Below are 13,613 nucleotides of genomic sequence, written 5' to 3'. Positions count from 1 at the left end.
ATAAATATAACAAATAATCAATTTATATGTAATTTTACATACACATATAGCATAACACACACAAAGATATACACATTTACATAAACAAAATATATTACCATATAATATTTTCCAATAGTCTCCAAATAGCCCATCCAAGCAGTTTTAGGTCAGTACAAAATTATTTTAGATTTCTCAGAATCAAAAGACAGGAAAGCATGATGGCACACAATAGCCCACTCGAGTCAGTGAGAAACCTCTGAATGGAAAGGAATCACTGTTTTGAAACATGCTGTCTTGGTAGCCTCAGACATCATGGTAGAGTCAATGACGTTTTCACCTCCCATTCTCTAGCACAGCCCTCTTTTTATTGGTCACTAACTCTTTCCCCCTTTTCCAGCTTTCCCTTCTACTCACACACCCTGACCTAGAGTTGTCATTTGCTTCTGATTCTCAATTATACTCCCTCCAAATGACGTTTCTCTTTACTTCACCCATTCAATGTAGACTGTGGCAACAGTAGCAGCAGCAAAAAAAAAGTGTGCTTTCTTTAGGCACCCACAAGAGCCAAGGCTCAGAGCCAGACAGGAATCAAAGGAATGAACACAGTCTTCCAGGTTGTTAAACCAATTGGAAGAGTAAGTGAAACAACAATGGTATGTGAGGGCATCTTCCAACTATGTAATTCTAGGACAAAGCAATCTACAGCAATCCAAAATATAACACATGAATTTCTTCTAGAGAGAGTGGCCCAACCACTGTTAAATTTGAAGAGTGCATATTTCAGTAATGTGGACATTTTCTGCTTTCACTGACATTATATTCTATTGGCAGCTGCCTATTCCTCAAATTGCCTTTAGGAAGCTATAGCAGATTCAACTGTAAAATGCAGCCAGGCTATTCATGCTGAAATTGAACAGAGTATACTTCTTAGTGGGGAAATGGGGTGTGTGTGGTAATTTTAGTTCCTCCGTCTGAAGACCAGAGAAAATTTCTGCTCCGCCTGACAAATTCTATGTCCCTTTGGACTTTTACATATTGCTCCTAGAATTGACTATCATTTAAATATTGAGAGGAAAATTTGCCAAAGTGATTTGATTATGCGAACGCTTTAAAGAATTATTAAAATACTAACCTTATGGGATTTGAGAAGCCTCCCTACTCTTATTTGATGCCTTTTTCATTCAGACTGCGATACAGCTAATAGACACCCTCAACCTTTCCTGAGGGCTTAAACGGTTATGCTCATTGAGCAAATGGAAGGCACTTACTCCTCACTCTTTGTCAAGCTCTACATCTAAAGTCACCTCCATGAAGGCCCAAATTATCCTCCTATGTCTACTGTTGCAGCAGTGACAAACATCCTGTTATCCCAACTGGAAGAAACCAGCTTAAGAACATGAAACACTATTATTCTACTGTGAGGTATCTCTTAAGATTTGTAAAGATATGCATGTGGTTCTTTGTCATGAGTCACTAATATTGCATCATGGTAGAAACTGTCAACACAAATTAAAATAAATCTTGTCCATAGAGAAGGCAGGTATTGGTTGCTTATTAGTGAAAGCAGTATAGTACGTTGGTTTAATAGAGCATTATTCTTTCAAGGAATTAAAACATTCTCATACAATATGTGATCTTTTAAAATCTCACCTCATACAACTTTACTTCTTAACAATAGTCATAAATACATATCTAATAGTTAATGAGTGTTTACTAAATGCAAGATACTGGGTAAAGTTGAACTTTATGTGCACTATTTCAGTCATCTTCTAAACAAACAAATAAGGCAGGAATAATTATGACTTGGTGAAGATAAACAACTTGTCCAGGTCACAAAGCTAGATAGTGGTGGAGCTAGAAGCCTAATCCTTAACACCAGACGACCTGATAAATTATCAACTTCTTCAAAAGGGTCCTTATTATTCAGCCTTATTTTTTTTCACCTTTTCTCATTGCTGCAAAAGTCCTATAGCTCATCTCCCTGACTCCATGTCCACAGAAAGTCTCCCCTAATCTTCCTAAAGTATTGATTTCATCATGTAATCCAATCCTTCAGAAAAAAATTCAAACTCATACACCCTTCACACTCAGACCCCATGTGCAGAAACAATAGATCTTACTATTTCCATTTAAAACATTGAGTAAAGTTCTTTCACAATACGTCACCTTCCAAACTGTATTGCATGCTCCTCTGTCTGATACCCCCTTTCCTTCTGCCCTGTCCAAGGTTCTCTTTAAGCCCCACTTCCTCCAAGCAAGGCTTCCACAGCATTTATCACTTATATAATGCTTTGGGGACTCATTTTTACCCTGGTTTAAGAAGAGAATTTATGGTTCAAAAGAAAGACCACAGGGCTTAGAATCCAGAGACCTGTGCTGAAATCTTAGTTTTCCTTGCAATTTTACTTAATATCATGTAGCCTCAGGGTTTTCCTCTATGATGTGTAGTCATTACTCTGTCTCACAGGGTTGCTATAAGGATTAAATGAAATTACAAAAACACATATATGTGTATATATATGTATATATACATATGTGTATAAATAATTTCATATATGTATATTTCATTTAATATGTATACTACATTTATATATGGATACATATACATATAATTTTATACACATACATATAATGCCTTTGATAAATATAAAATGCTCTGAAGAGGTAAAAAAGCATTCCTGTGTCTTAACTGGTAATATAGTTCTTCAGCTAGATCTTGGATCCCTAGAGATTAGCAACCTTTTTATTGATTTCCTTCTCAGGTTTTAGCATAGTGCTAGACACCATAAAGAATACTCAGCAAATACTTAAATAAGAATTTTTCCAAGACCTCTGGTGAAAACATTATTCCTATACTATACATTAGAAAATAAAAATGTAAACGATAGAGAAACACATCAGTGGCCAGCCAACTAGTCTGTAGCAAACGCAGATATCCTAATTCTCGTTTGAGATTTTCTTTCAACAAGGCTGTTCTATCAACCTTTTCTTTGATGAATCCGACTTCATTTTTACTAATGACATTCAGATATACTCACTGTTTGTGGTACAGCACCAAGTGGGTGGAGTGTCAACTACATTTGGATGGTGTCACTTCATTTCAAACAACACTGACAACTTGAAGTGTGGGTAGATATAAACAACAGTATTGAGAAGACTGCATATTAAAAAGAAAGACTAATGTCTTCTTTAGCAAGTGTCCTCAAAAAAGTTTAAAATGTAAATGCTGAAATTTAAGATCCAATAGACAATCTCTCCATGTTAGTAAATGTTATTTAGAAATTTTTTAATCCATCTCCACTTTAAGATCCCCTAACTTGACAAGTGTGCAGAATATAGAGAGGTTTGGAAGAGAACAATAAACATATCTAATGGATAAGTAAATTCTATATACAGTTCACAGGAAATGACCTAATTGTACCAAAAAAAAAAAAAAAAGGCAGCCACCATGTTTTCCATATATCTCCAAAACATTTACAAAATCCTTAAGAATAGGATTTGCCTGAAAAAAAATTTTCTGAGGCATAATACCATGATCTTAATTATTCTGCAATATCACTGAACACTTTCCATTGCAGACAATAAAATCTCTTTTAAATACATGCATCTGATTCTTTAGCAAGAGTTTATAGGATGCTAAATCTTGAATGGTTGAATGATAAATGATTGAGAATGACTCATAAGGCAAAGTGGAGAAGATAGTGAGGAAAAAAAACGTTGTTTGCAAAATATTAAGCTAGCACAGTTGTGATCCTGTGAAGCTGAAGAAAATACTAAGGGACAAATATCCAGAGAGAGGTAAAGTTTGAAAACTGAAGAGTAGCATTCCCTATTTCTGTCACTGTTGACAGACAATATGAACAGCAATGCCCTCTATGAGCCAGTGCACTTGGAAAAGTTATCATGGTCCTTGTAATACGCATTTGGTCCAAAGAGCCTGTAGGTATACAGACATTGACTAGCAGGGGAGGTACAGAAGTTGATAACACTTGCTCTCATTCACCTACAAGAACAGAAGTCTTATTAGCAAGCAGCAAGATGATACTTCACATAGGGTTCTGGGATGAGTGACAGGAATGAGCAAGGGTGATGGCCAGAGGGCGGAAGGAGGAATTACAAGTCTTGAATCATCACTAGCCTATTGTTAATATTACATGGAAAACATTCTTTTTATGCCAGACTATATTCAGCTGTACCAGGGAAAAAAATCCTTTTTAGCTGTTTTTCAAAATTAAACTTTTTCATCCTAGCAATATGGTTATTGCTGACTTTACAAGCTTACTAGTGAGGGCAAACTCATCTTAGAAAAGGTCTGACCCTAGTGTTTCTAGAGTTATTGTTTTTCACTTTTAATTCCAGACCTTTGAAAACATTTGCAGAAAAGTGCTGTCCTTAAACTGTAGACAATATGGCAAAAATCTCCATTTCTAAACTCATGGCATTACTCTTACCACCAGCAACAAAGGGCTCAGAGTCAGAATACTGCAATGCTGATATTTTTTTCATGCATTGTCCAAAACCATCTGAGAGGTGGAGGATGGGGAAAGGAATCCACAGGCCTCTTTATCAGAGCTGTGGAGGCAGTACTGATCCAAATGTTACCAGTGCCCCTACCCACCCCCCGAAATTTCTTCAACCTCAGTAAAGATAATTAACAGCCACATAAGGATTTCTCTAAGTGAGTCCTAGACTGAGATAGAGCAGATAAGATAGGAACCTCTATTCAAGCACAGTTATGAAGAGCTGTGACCAAAATAATCCAAAGCGTGAGGCAAATTCTACTTTAGTTTGACATTATAATACGGCATGTGTTTTCTTTTGTTTTGACAGCAGTATGTTTGCCTTCTGAATTATGTTTTGCTTAGGCAAATACAATAATAAATCATTTTGCATTCTCTAAGTACATGTCAACAACTAATAAAGTGAGGCAGCCCCCAAAAGGGCTGGGTAGTGACAAAAGAGAATCTACTTTTTAAATATATATTTACGAATCTCAAATTGAATAATGCATACAATGTAAATTTTTAGTATAATTTTCATAAGAAAAAATAAAGTCCTGACTAATTTGAGGAAGATATCAAAGCAACTGTAAGTCACTGCCTCGGGAGAGAGGCACTGGGTAGCTGTCTCTTCTCGTACATGTAAATTACAATTTAGTAACATGCATCTACTGAATCTTCAAAAATACATAATTTATTGATTTTAATAAAGTATGAGACCAATGAAAGAACATTAGTGGAATTAAATTATATTTATTATAATTGGAATCCAGAAGTCTTAAATCTAGATGCTTAATATGAAAAAATAAAATTCTACTGTAAGTTAATTTTAAACATTTTCCACTTTGCTTTTAAGTGTACTTCATGTAGTCTATTTTTTTCTTGTAGAATTAGGTGGCAATTTCTTATTTTTTTTCTCTCAATTAACATAGTTTGACACCAATTTGCAAATACAATTTAACTCAATGAGACCATTTCTCTTCCCCTCACTGAAATTTAACTGTACAGTTGCAAATAACTGCTTTAATTTTTACCTACTATGCACTTTTCACTTAATTAGGTGAGTGGCTTCTGTAAGAGCAACTAGCTTAACTATGATAATTGTGGAAAAGTCTATATAATCAGGTAATGTAAAATGGGTAAGGTTTCCAATCTTGCAGAACATGGATTTCCATAGTGTATTCCAATTAAAACTTTTCATTTAGAACAGGGTGAACTGAATCCCTGGCAACAATAACTAAAAGCGTGAAGACTCGGCTTTCAAATTCAGCCAGGTTCCATAGGACTTAGGTAAAGTTGGCAGGTAGGGGTAAGTTGTGCTTACCACTCCACCCCTCTGACTTGCTTCAGCCAAGTTGTCACACTACAAGATGGTTGTCCAAAACCAGCTTTTTCTTAGCCCGCTTACTTCCATTTTTCTAGGAGGCATGCACCCTCCCCTCCTTACCCTTCTCCCCACTATCTCAAACATCTCAGTTAAGATTCGGGCTGGATAAACTGAACACCCTCACCTCCCACCACCTCTCTGTGCCACACCTCACTTTTTGTGGTCAGGAAGACACAGGACTGTAGTAGGTTGATTTTGTACATGAGGGAAAAATTGATGCAAATCAGATTGGAAGTAGTTACCTTTTCTGAAGACACTCACTCCAGTCCTTTCGTGAAGATAGTAACAGAACAGCTTTTCTTCCTCCTAATTGTGGAGTCAGCAGAAACTAAAAGAAGGGTGGCTTTGATATGTGACACTGGTGTACGTATGTATGCACACAAATGCACGTGTGTTAACTCAAGTGAGTTATTTAACATCTATGAGCCTTGGTTGTTACATCTATCAAATGGGGATTATTTGTAAGAAGGACATTACAGATTTAATGGAAGGACTAAATTACTTGATGCATGTGAAACGCTTAACAGAGAACATGACACAAAAAATGATAACTCTGAATAGGAACTATCACAATTATAATAGTAAATGAAAGGAACCTAGATATTAGGTATTATATATGTCATAGATATCATGCTATTGGAGATACAAAGTATAATATAGGGTCCCTGATCTCAATTTGCCTTCAAAGATCGGAAGAGGAGGAATTCACAAGTCACAGGAAGAAACTGGTGACTTGGACTTGATTTTCATAGGAAACAGTCCCTCCAAATTAGGGGCACTGGATTGTAAAGGGTACAAACAGTCTTCAGAAAGGAAAAGAAATATGACAGCACATTGCCATCTCTCCCCCAAGTAAGGATTGAGAGGCATAAGGAAACTTTCAGAAACAAACTGCCTAAATTTCTACTGTAATTCAGTGTGTCTTACAAAACTAATGGAGCACACTTAAAATGGGAAGTAGGAAATGGGTATCTAGTGAACAGTGACTAGCACACTCATGTTGGAGGCAGTGAGGATTATTACCCACCAGACTTTTCCAGCTAGAGATACATGGACCTCTTCCTGAACTCCACTTTCCCTGAAAAGTAACAAGAATCTACCGACCGCTACTAGGGTTACATAATAAACTTATTTAGGTGTTGGAATGAAAATAAAGTGTTTAACCAATTCACACCAGTAAAATTTCGAAACACAACCACACACACACACACACACACACACACACACACACACACACACGCATAGACACCCCCACACACCTACACACAGGCTATATAATGTTTACTTTTTAAAAGAGGATGTTGCTAGACCTGAAAAATTAGTACTGGCTGTGATTTTGGACAATGTGGAAGAAATATTTGGGGCACTGTCTTATCTGAAATCACCACTTACTACGTAATGTCAATAACTGATGATAAGCTGTTTTGATAAAATTCTCAGAAATAAATTTTCTTCTCCAACACCTTAGATTTCATGTTTTCTCATTTCGGTTAATGTGAACACTTCTAGGAAGCCCTCTTATGTCTCTAAATCTCCAAACTCAGGAAAATTGTCAGAACATAGTCATAAAAAAAGAGACAGATTTGAAAATAAGCAAAGTGGCCTCTTTCCAGATTCCTAGGATTATCCCCAAAATGAGAGGAGGCTGGCTCCAAATTATTTTACTAGCAGTCCCCCTACCCGCTTCAACAAAGAAAAGAGAGAGGGAACCAGAGCGAGAGAGAGAATCAAAATATCTGAAAAGTATTTGAGCTGGAAAAATTAACAATGGCATTTTAACAATTTTTACAACAATGCTACTTAAGAAATGAGAGACAGTTTTTATAAAAATTAGATAATGTTCATGGATCTAGATGGTCTTTCAAATTTAATAACTCATAATGAATGTTTTGAAGGTGAAAATCAAGTATACATATAAGATTCTTAAAAATGTTTGTGCTGAAAGATTGTTTGAAATCACCTAGCCCAAACCTTGCATTTTTCTAATTACAATGGTGAAGCTCTCAGAGGTTAAGTGACCTCCTCATAGCTACACAATGAATTGCTGATTTTTCTTACTCAGTGATATAAGAAGCTGGTTCTTCTGTCAGGACTACTTTCCACTAACCAGCATAAACTCAGAAAATCTATAGATTATAGATTTAACAAAATTTTTGGGGGGGGATTGTGCTTTTGGTTAATCAAGAAGAAAAAATGTGCTTTTCTATTGTTTTCTCTAGGGACTCTCACTTCATTAAAACTTTAATTTCCAAAATAAGTACCAAAGTTAATATAGCATCTGAAGAACATAAAAGCAGTCCCTCCTCGTTCTGCTGAGTCAACACACAGCCAGTTGAGAAGCAGTGCTGGTGGACAGTCAGCAAGGGAAAGACAGGATCACCGCACTCAGATCGGTTCTCCTTTGTCATCTAGCACGCAATCAAAAACCAACGCTGGCAAATACTCTGAGATCCTGAAATGTCATAAGACACAAATCAAGTACCGCTCATCGAAAATAAAATGCCTGGCTATTCAAAAGTTTTTGAGTTGTTTGTGTTGCTATTTTCTAATTCTCCTGTCTCTGGCATCAGAGTACATGACATCATTCTTCCATAAAAACAGTAATTAAAGCTTTTAAAAATATACATATTAGCAGATCACATGCTCCTATCAGTTTATCTTATGCATATCATAAATATCATGCACACAACAGATGGAAATGGCACAAACAGCAAAATTCTGCATTATTCATGAATTGTCGTTAGCTTTTCCCTAGGCTTCATGCCGCTGAGGAATATGTGTGTGTATGTATATGTTCTCTGTTAAAAACCAAGTCTTTAACAAGAATAAAGTTTTTACTGAGGCATTTTTAATTTGAGGATTATCAAATTATTAAATGTGAGTATGTTACACACTCAAATTATCCTACCGCTCACACCAGAATGAAAACAAATAATCCAAAAGGCATAACCAAAATATTCTCAGCTCATTAGGAAACTATCAAAGAGGACATTTATTAAAGGATGGGTCATACTTTTTACAGCTGTCCTGTTTAATATAGACATTTCATACCCCAAACACCACAAAAATGATTCCACCAAAAATAACCACAGTAAGTGAAATAAGCCCACTATGTCATTTCCACCCAAAATAGATTTTTTTTTTTACTCTCTTCTGCAGAATCACAGTCTTGAAGTACAAGTTAATGAATGGGTGTTTTACAATGGATTTCCTGAAGAACACATTCAGATAGGGAGAAAGGCATGTGGAGTTTGAGGGGTGCACCCAGGAATACACCTGTAAGGATGTGAGAGAGGCGGAACCTGGCAGGAAAAAAGAGAGCCTCAATAGAGTTGCTCTGGAAACCTCAGGCCAATTTTAAAGGAAGGTCTGAGCTAGATTGGCCCTGCAGATTTGTCCCCAGTTGAAGTCAGGCTTTGTACTTCTGCACCAGCCAGACATCGGCTGCAGCTCTGCAGGGTTAACCTTAGGCCAGGCAGTTCCTGGTAGCTGAGGGCAATTCCCAATGAGGGGTACAGTTATGAGCCATCACATCTGGGAATGGTACTTCTGATCTGAAGGAGGGATCTAGAAAGAACAGTAAAGCACTGTCTACAAAGGAGATTTTTTTTTTTTATTGCAGTAAGCACCACCAAGCCAGATTTCCTACCATAGTAATATTTATTATAATTTTAAGATCTCATATACTCTTTAAAGTGCCTATCCAAATGAAAACTAACAAGAGAGAATAAACAATATTTTAAATTAAATACAGGAATGAAAGGAAGGATAGATAAATCTTTTTTGTCAACTCATTCATATGAACAGTGTTCTCTGCACTAAAAACTGTAAAAATTAAAATAGAATTGATAGCGAACCTTTTCTCATTCTTGCAATATGTAATATTCACCTGAGATACATGAAATAAGGGTTTTAAAAGCCCTATCCATTTCATTAAGACATATTTAATATAATTTTAGTTTTTGTATTTACTAATCATTAAATCTATAAATTATATTGTTTGATCAATGATTCTAATGAAAATCCAACTTAGAAAAAATATTTTAGTTAGATATTTTTATTACAGAGGAGTATGAAAAGATGATCAACAAAAGACTTTCAAGAATATATATATATTACTTTAAATCCTATGAAGAAGTTAAATGGAAATAGGAGTTTATGGAGGAAATGATGGAAATTTTCCATATGTCAAAGAAGAGTTTATTCATGTACTATTTAAATAGAAAAGGTGATTAAAAAATAATCAGCTTCCAGATATGATCACTCCTCTGATAATATAAATATTATGCTTTTATTTTAAAATGAAAATACTTAAAATACATTAAAAATTACATACTTTGCAACTACGATATAAAATTTAGGCTTCATTTTATAAAATGGGCAAGTGAGAAATATTCAAACTTTTTTGAGGCAAGCAGTATGAAAGCAATGGAGTTTAAAGAGCACCTATTTTAAAGTCTCTCCCAGCTCTTAGCTACTCACAACTATAAACTGTGTATTTCCCCAAAAGCCTGAAACTATTGCCCATGTAGCACCTCAGAATTATCAACGGAAACGTGTTTAATTAAAAGTCAAGGAAGCATTTTAACTATCCTATTCAGCACGGTAAAGAAATAAAAACCGATAACATTCAAAACAATCTAGGAGAGATTGTCCCTGGAAAATGAGGAGTTTGCCAAGTAGAGAAAAATCTAACTGGTCAAAATCAAGAAGGCCAAAATACTGCATTGCATTGAGTCAAAAAAATTGTACCCAGCTTCTCAACCATATTGTATCCCCAGTGTTTTCTATTGTAATCAGGCAACTCTTGCCTTAGGTGGAGAACTTCCTGGGACAGAGGTAAGACCCCTCTAAGTGGTCTCACCATGGGTAAATGCAACTTCCCATTATGGCTACCTTCGTTTACTTAGTATTTTTCTGTTCTCATCCTCCTTCTCTTTCTCCTCTTCCTCCTTCTTCTTTTTACCTATCCCTCCCTCCCTCCCTCCCTCCCTCCCTCTCTCCCTTCCTTCCTTCCTTTCTTCCTTCCTTCCTTTCCTTCCTTCCTTCCTTTCCTTCCTTCCTTCTTTCCTTTCTTCCTTCCTTTTTCATCTCCATCTCTCTATCTCTCCGTTTAAAGACCACTATTCTCAGTAAAACAAACAAACAAACAAAAAAACAAAGTTATAATTATAATGCAAAAGTGAGCTATGTAAAAATCACTCATTATTTTGCCTACAGAAAAGACAGATTGCACAAAAAAGCTTTATGGGGAAAAGGATGAATTAACAACACATTTTAAGTCTCTTAGATCTTTATATCTAATTATTTCTCAAAAAATAATTACATATAAACAAAACAATGTGCATGGGATTCACCCCCCCACCGCCCCGCCTTAGCTAATGAAACATTTTAAAGAATGCCTTGACCTACTGCAAACCTGTTTGTTTCCCTCATGCTAATCAGAATTTATATGCTAATATGACGCCTTTAAATGATTTCCCAAGATTGTTATGGTGTCTGCCATTTTAGCTTGAACTTAATCAGATTTTTGGTTCAATTGCTTCAGAAATTTTTTGAAGTTAGAATTAACACACACATACACATACACACACACACACACACAGAGTAGGCACGTTTGCCCTGCTTAGTACCTCTTTTGTCATTTGTATGCAGCAAACCCATGCTGGACCCCTGTGTGTCAGCCACCTGTTGGGCCCAGACAAAGCTTAGTTCAGAAGTCCACTTGAAAATTTAATTTCATTCAATAATATTCCAATGAAATTTTGTTGCTCTTTTAAACTCTAATACCAAAAGACTTCAGGATCAGCGATGTTACGCAGGACTCTGTTCTTACCCTTCTTACCCCAGAATAATTTACCAAGTGGAGCTGAGGAGCTGGGAGAGAAGCCTCTCAGGTGGTGGCCAGCAGCTGGAGACTGCGTATTAAACTAATTTTCAAAAAGAGCCTTCAATTTTTAGACTTACTTCTGTTATTAATGTTTCTTAGTCCAGTTTGACGTGCATGTAATGTTGCCCTATTTTCCTTATTTCGCTCCTTAATTCCTGTTCTGTTAACTCACGTGCTCTGATTTTGTTTAAATTTCCCTTTCACAATTACTCAGATATTTTCAGAGGGAGTATTTTAGGACCCCTTCATTTACAGGTTTTCTCTTATTGGAGGATAGCAGGGAGTGGGCAGATGGCCCCAATTCCAATTCCCTAACAGGGTCCATATTGGGCCTTCCCAAAAAGTCAGCCTTTGTGTGTTTTATTGCACACCAGTTTTCCCCCTGACTTTCTTCTCAGCAAAGGACTCCTCCCAAACTACTGTTGTTTATTTAATATCATGCGTTTTGGTTTTTTTTTTAAACAACAAAGGAAGGCAAACCGGTTCCCAAACCAAAAACAAAAGGAAAGAAAAGCCCAAACCAAAACAACAAAAAAAATCAACGCAAAAAAGCAAGCCGAAAAAAAATAACCCCAGAAACTTACTGAAGGGAACGTAAAGTATCCCTGAGCCTGGATCCCCCTCTCAGAACTCTGCTGGCACTGCGCTCCCCGCTCCACGGGCAGCACTCTCCTCTGAGAGATACTGGGGTTATTTCTGCATGTGCTTTTCTCTACTACCGGAACTTTAAGCTTCCTGAGGTCACAAGCCTTATTTTCCTTCTCTTTCTCTTGACTGCTTTATAGCTACAAGTCACTTTCTCTGAGCGCAGCATTGAAAATATGCATTGAATGAAGAAATCAGGGAATGATTCTGACATTATCAGATTGACAAGAGCTAATTACAAGACTGATCATGAGGAAGAAAAATACCTTCCTCTTCAAAATGAGCAGGGCCCCTGAAAAGTATAGGTAGCTCAACACATATTAGTGTAACTTGAAGCAAGATGGACTTGCACCAATACTGCCAAGCAAACCTTGCAAAAAGCTTTGCTCAGGTAGGAGTCTTCATTCCAACTAGGCAGTCTGCTGCAACTAAATCCATATCAAGTCTGAAACTCCACTTTCCCTCACAGTGAGAAATACTCGTAGTTTTTCACAAAAGGGACAGAAAAATAAGCTGAATGCTGCCAGATATCAGCTTTTTTTACATATTGTTGCAACTGCCACTTTTAAAATTATTCAACACCTTGAAGGAAATAGTGACAAAGATGGAGATTTCTCAGAAAAGATCTTGAAAGCAGCTTGCTAAACAGGTGATTCATGCCTGCAGCCAGCATTCACCCAGAATTCCCAAGGAATTCTGCCATCACTTGTCTTTTTGTTTTACAGATAGCATCAATATTAACAGAGCTTTACTTATTTTCAATTAAAGGAATGTGTGGCATTCAGTATCACATGTTAATACAGTAATTCACACCGGGAAAAAATATACATAAAAGTATTAAGAAACTTGTGCTTAGAAAATAACATCATTCCTCCTAGACCGTTCCTTTCACTTGTAGTTCTCAAAGCACTTTGCATTCTCAGCCAGTGACAAAGCTAGGAATAGAATCAAAATACACTGAAATGGTAGGTGAAAGAAATGTCATGGAGCATATATACATAATCAATGTCAAGTTGATTTTTAGGGGTATGTTAATAGATTCATCAAGTAACATCAACGTTAAGAATCTATTGGAGTCTACGGCCATGCCACCCTGAACAAGCCCGATCTCATCTGACCACAGAAGCTAAGCAGGGTCAGGCCTGGTTAGTACTTGGATGGGAGACCACCTAGGAAGACCAGGTGCTGTAGGCAAAAAAAATAAAAAAAA

The 13,613-nt window shown here is 36.5% G+C and overlaps 1 protein-coding gene and 1 pseudogene across 5 annotated transcripts in view; one reads left to right on the top strand and one right to left on the bottom strand.

Moving 5' to 3' along the window:
• Positions 1 to 13,613, bottom strand: part of FGF14 (fibroblast growth factor 14) — a 580,805-nt gene that overhangs the window by 396,151 nt on the left and 171,041 nt on the right. The window lies entirely within an intron of this gene.
• On the top strand, positions 13,479 to 13,597 carry LOC111741930 (annotated as a pseudogene).

This window comes from Pteropus vampyrus, unplaced genomic scaffold (assembly GCF_000151845.1).
Source record: "Pteropus vampyrus isolate Shadow unplaced genomic scaffold, Pvam_2.0 Scaffold83, whole genome shotgun sequence".
NCBI lineage: Eukaryota > Metazoa > Chordata > Mammalia > Chiroptera > Pteropodidae > Pteropus > Pteropus vampyrus.
The sequence above is the reverse complement of the archived record's forward strand: the minus strand, read 5'-3'. Positions and strand labels throughout refer to the sequence as shown.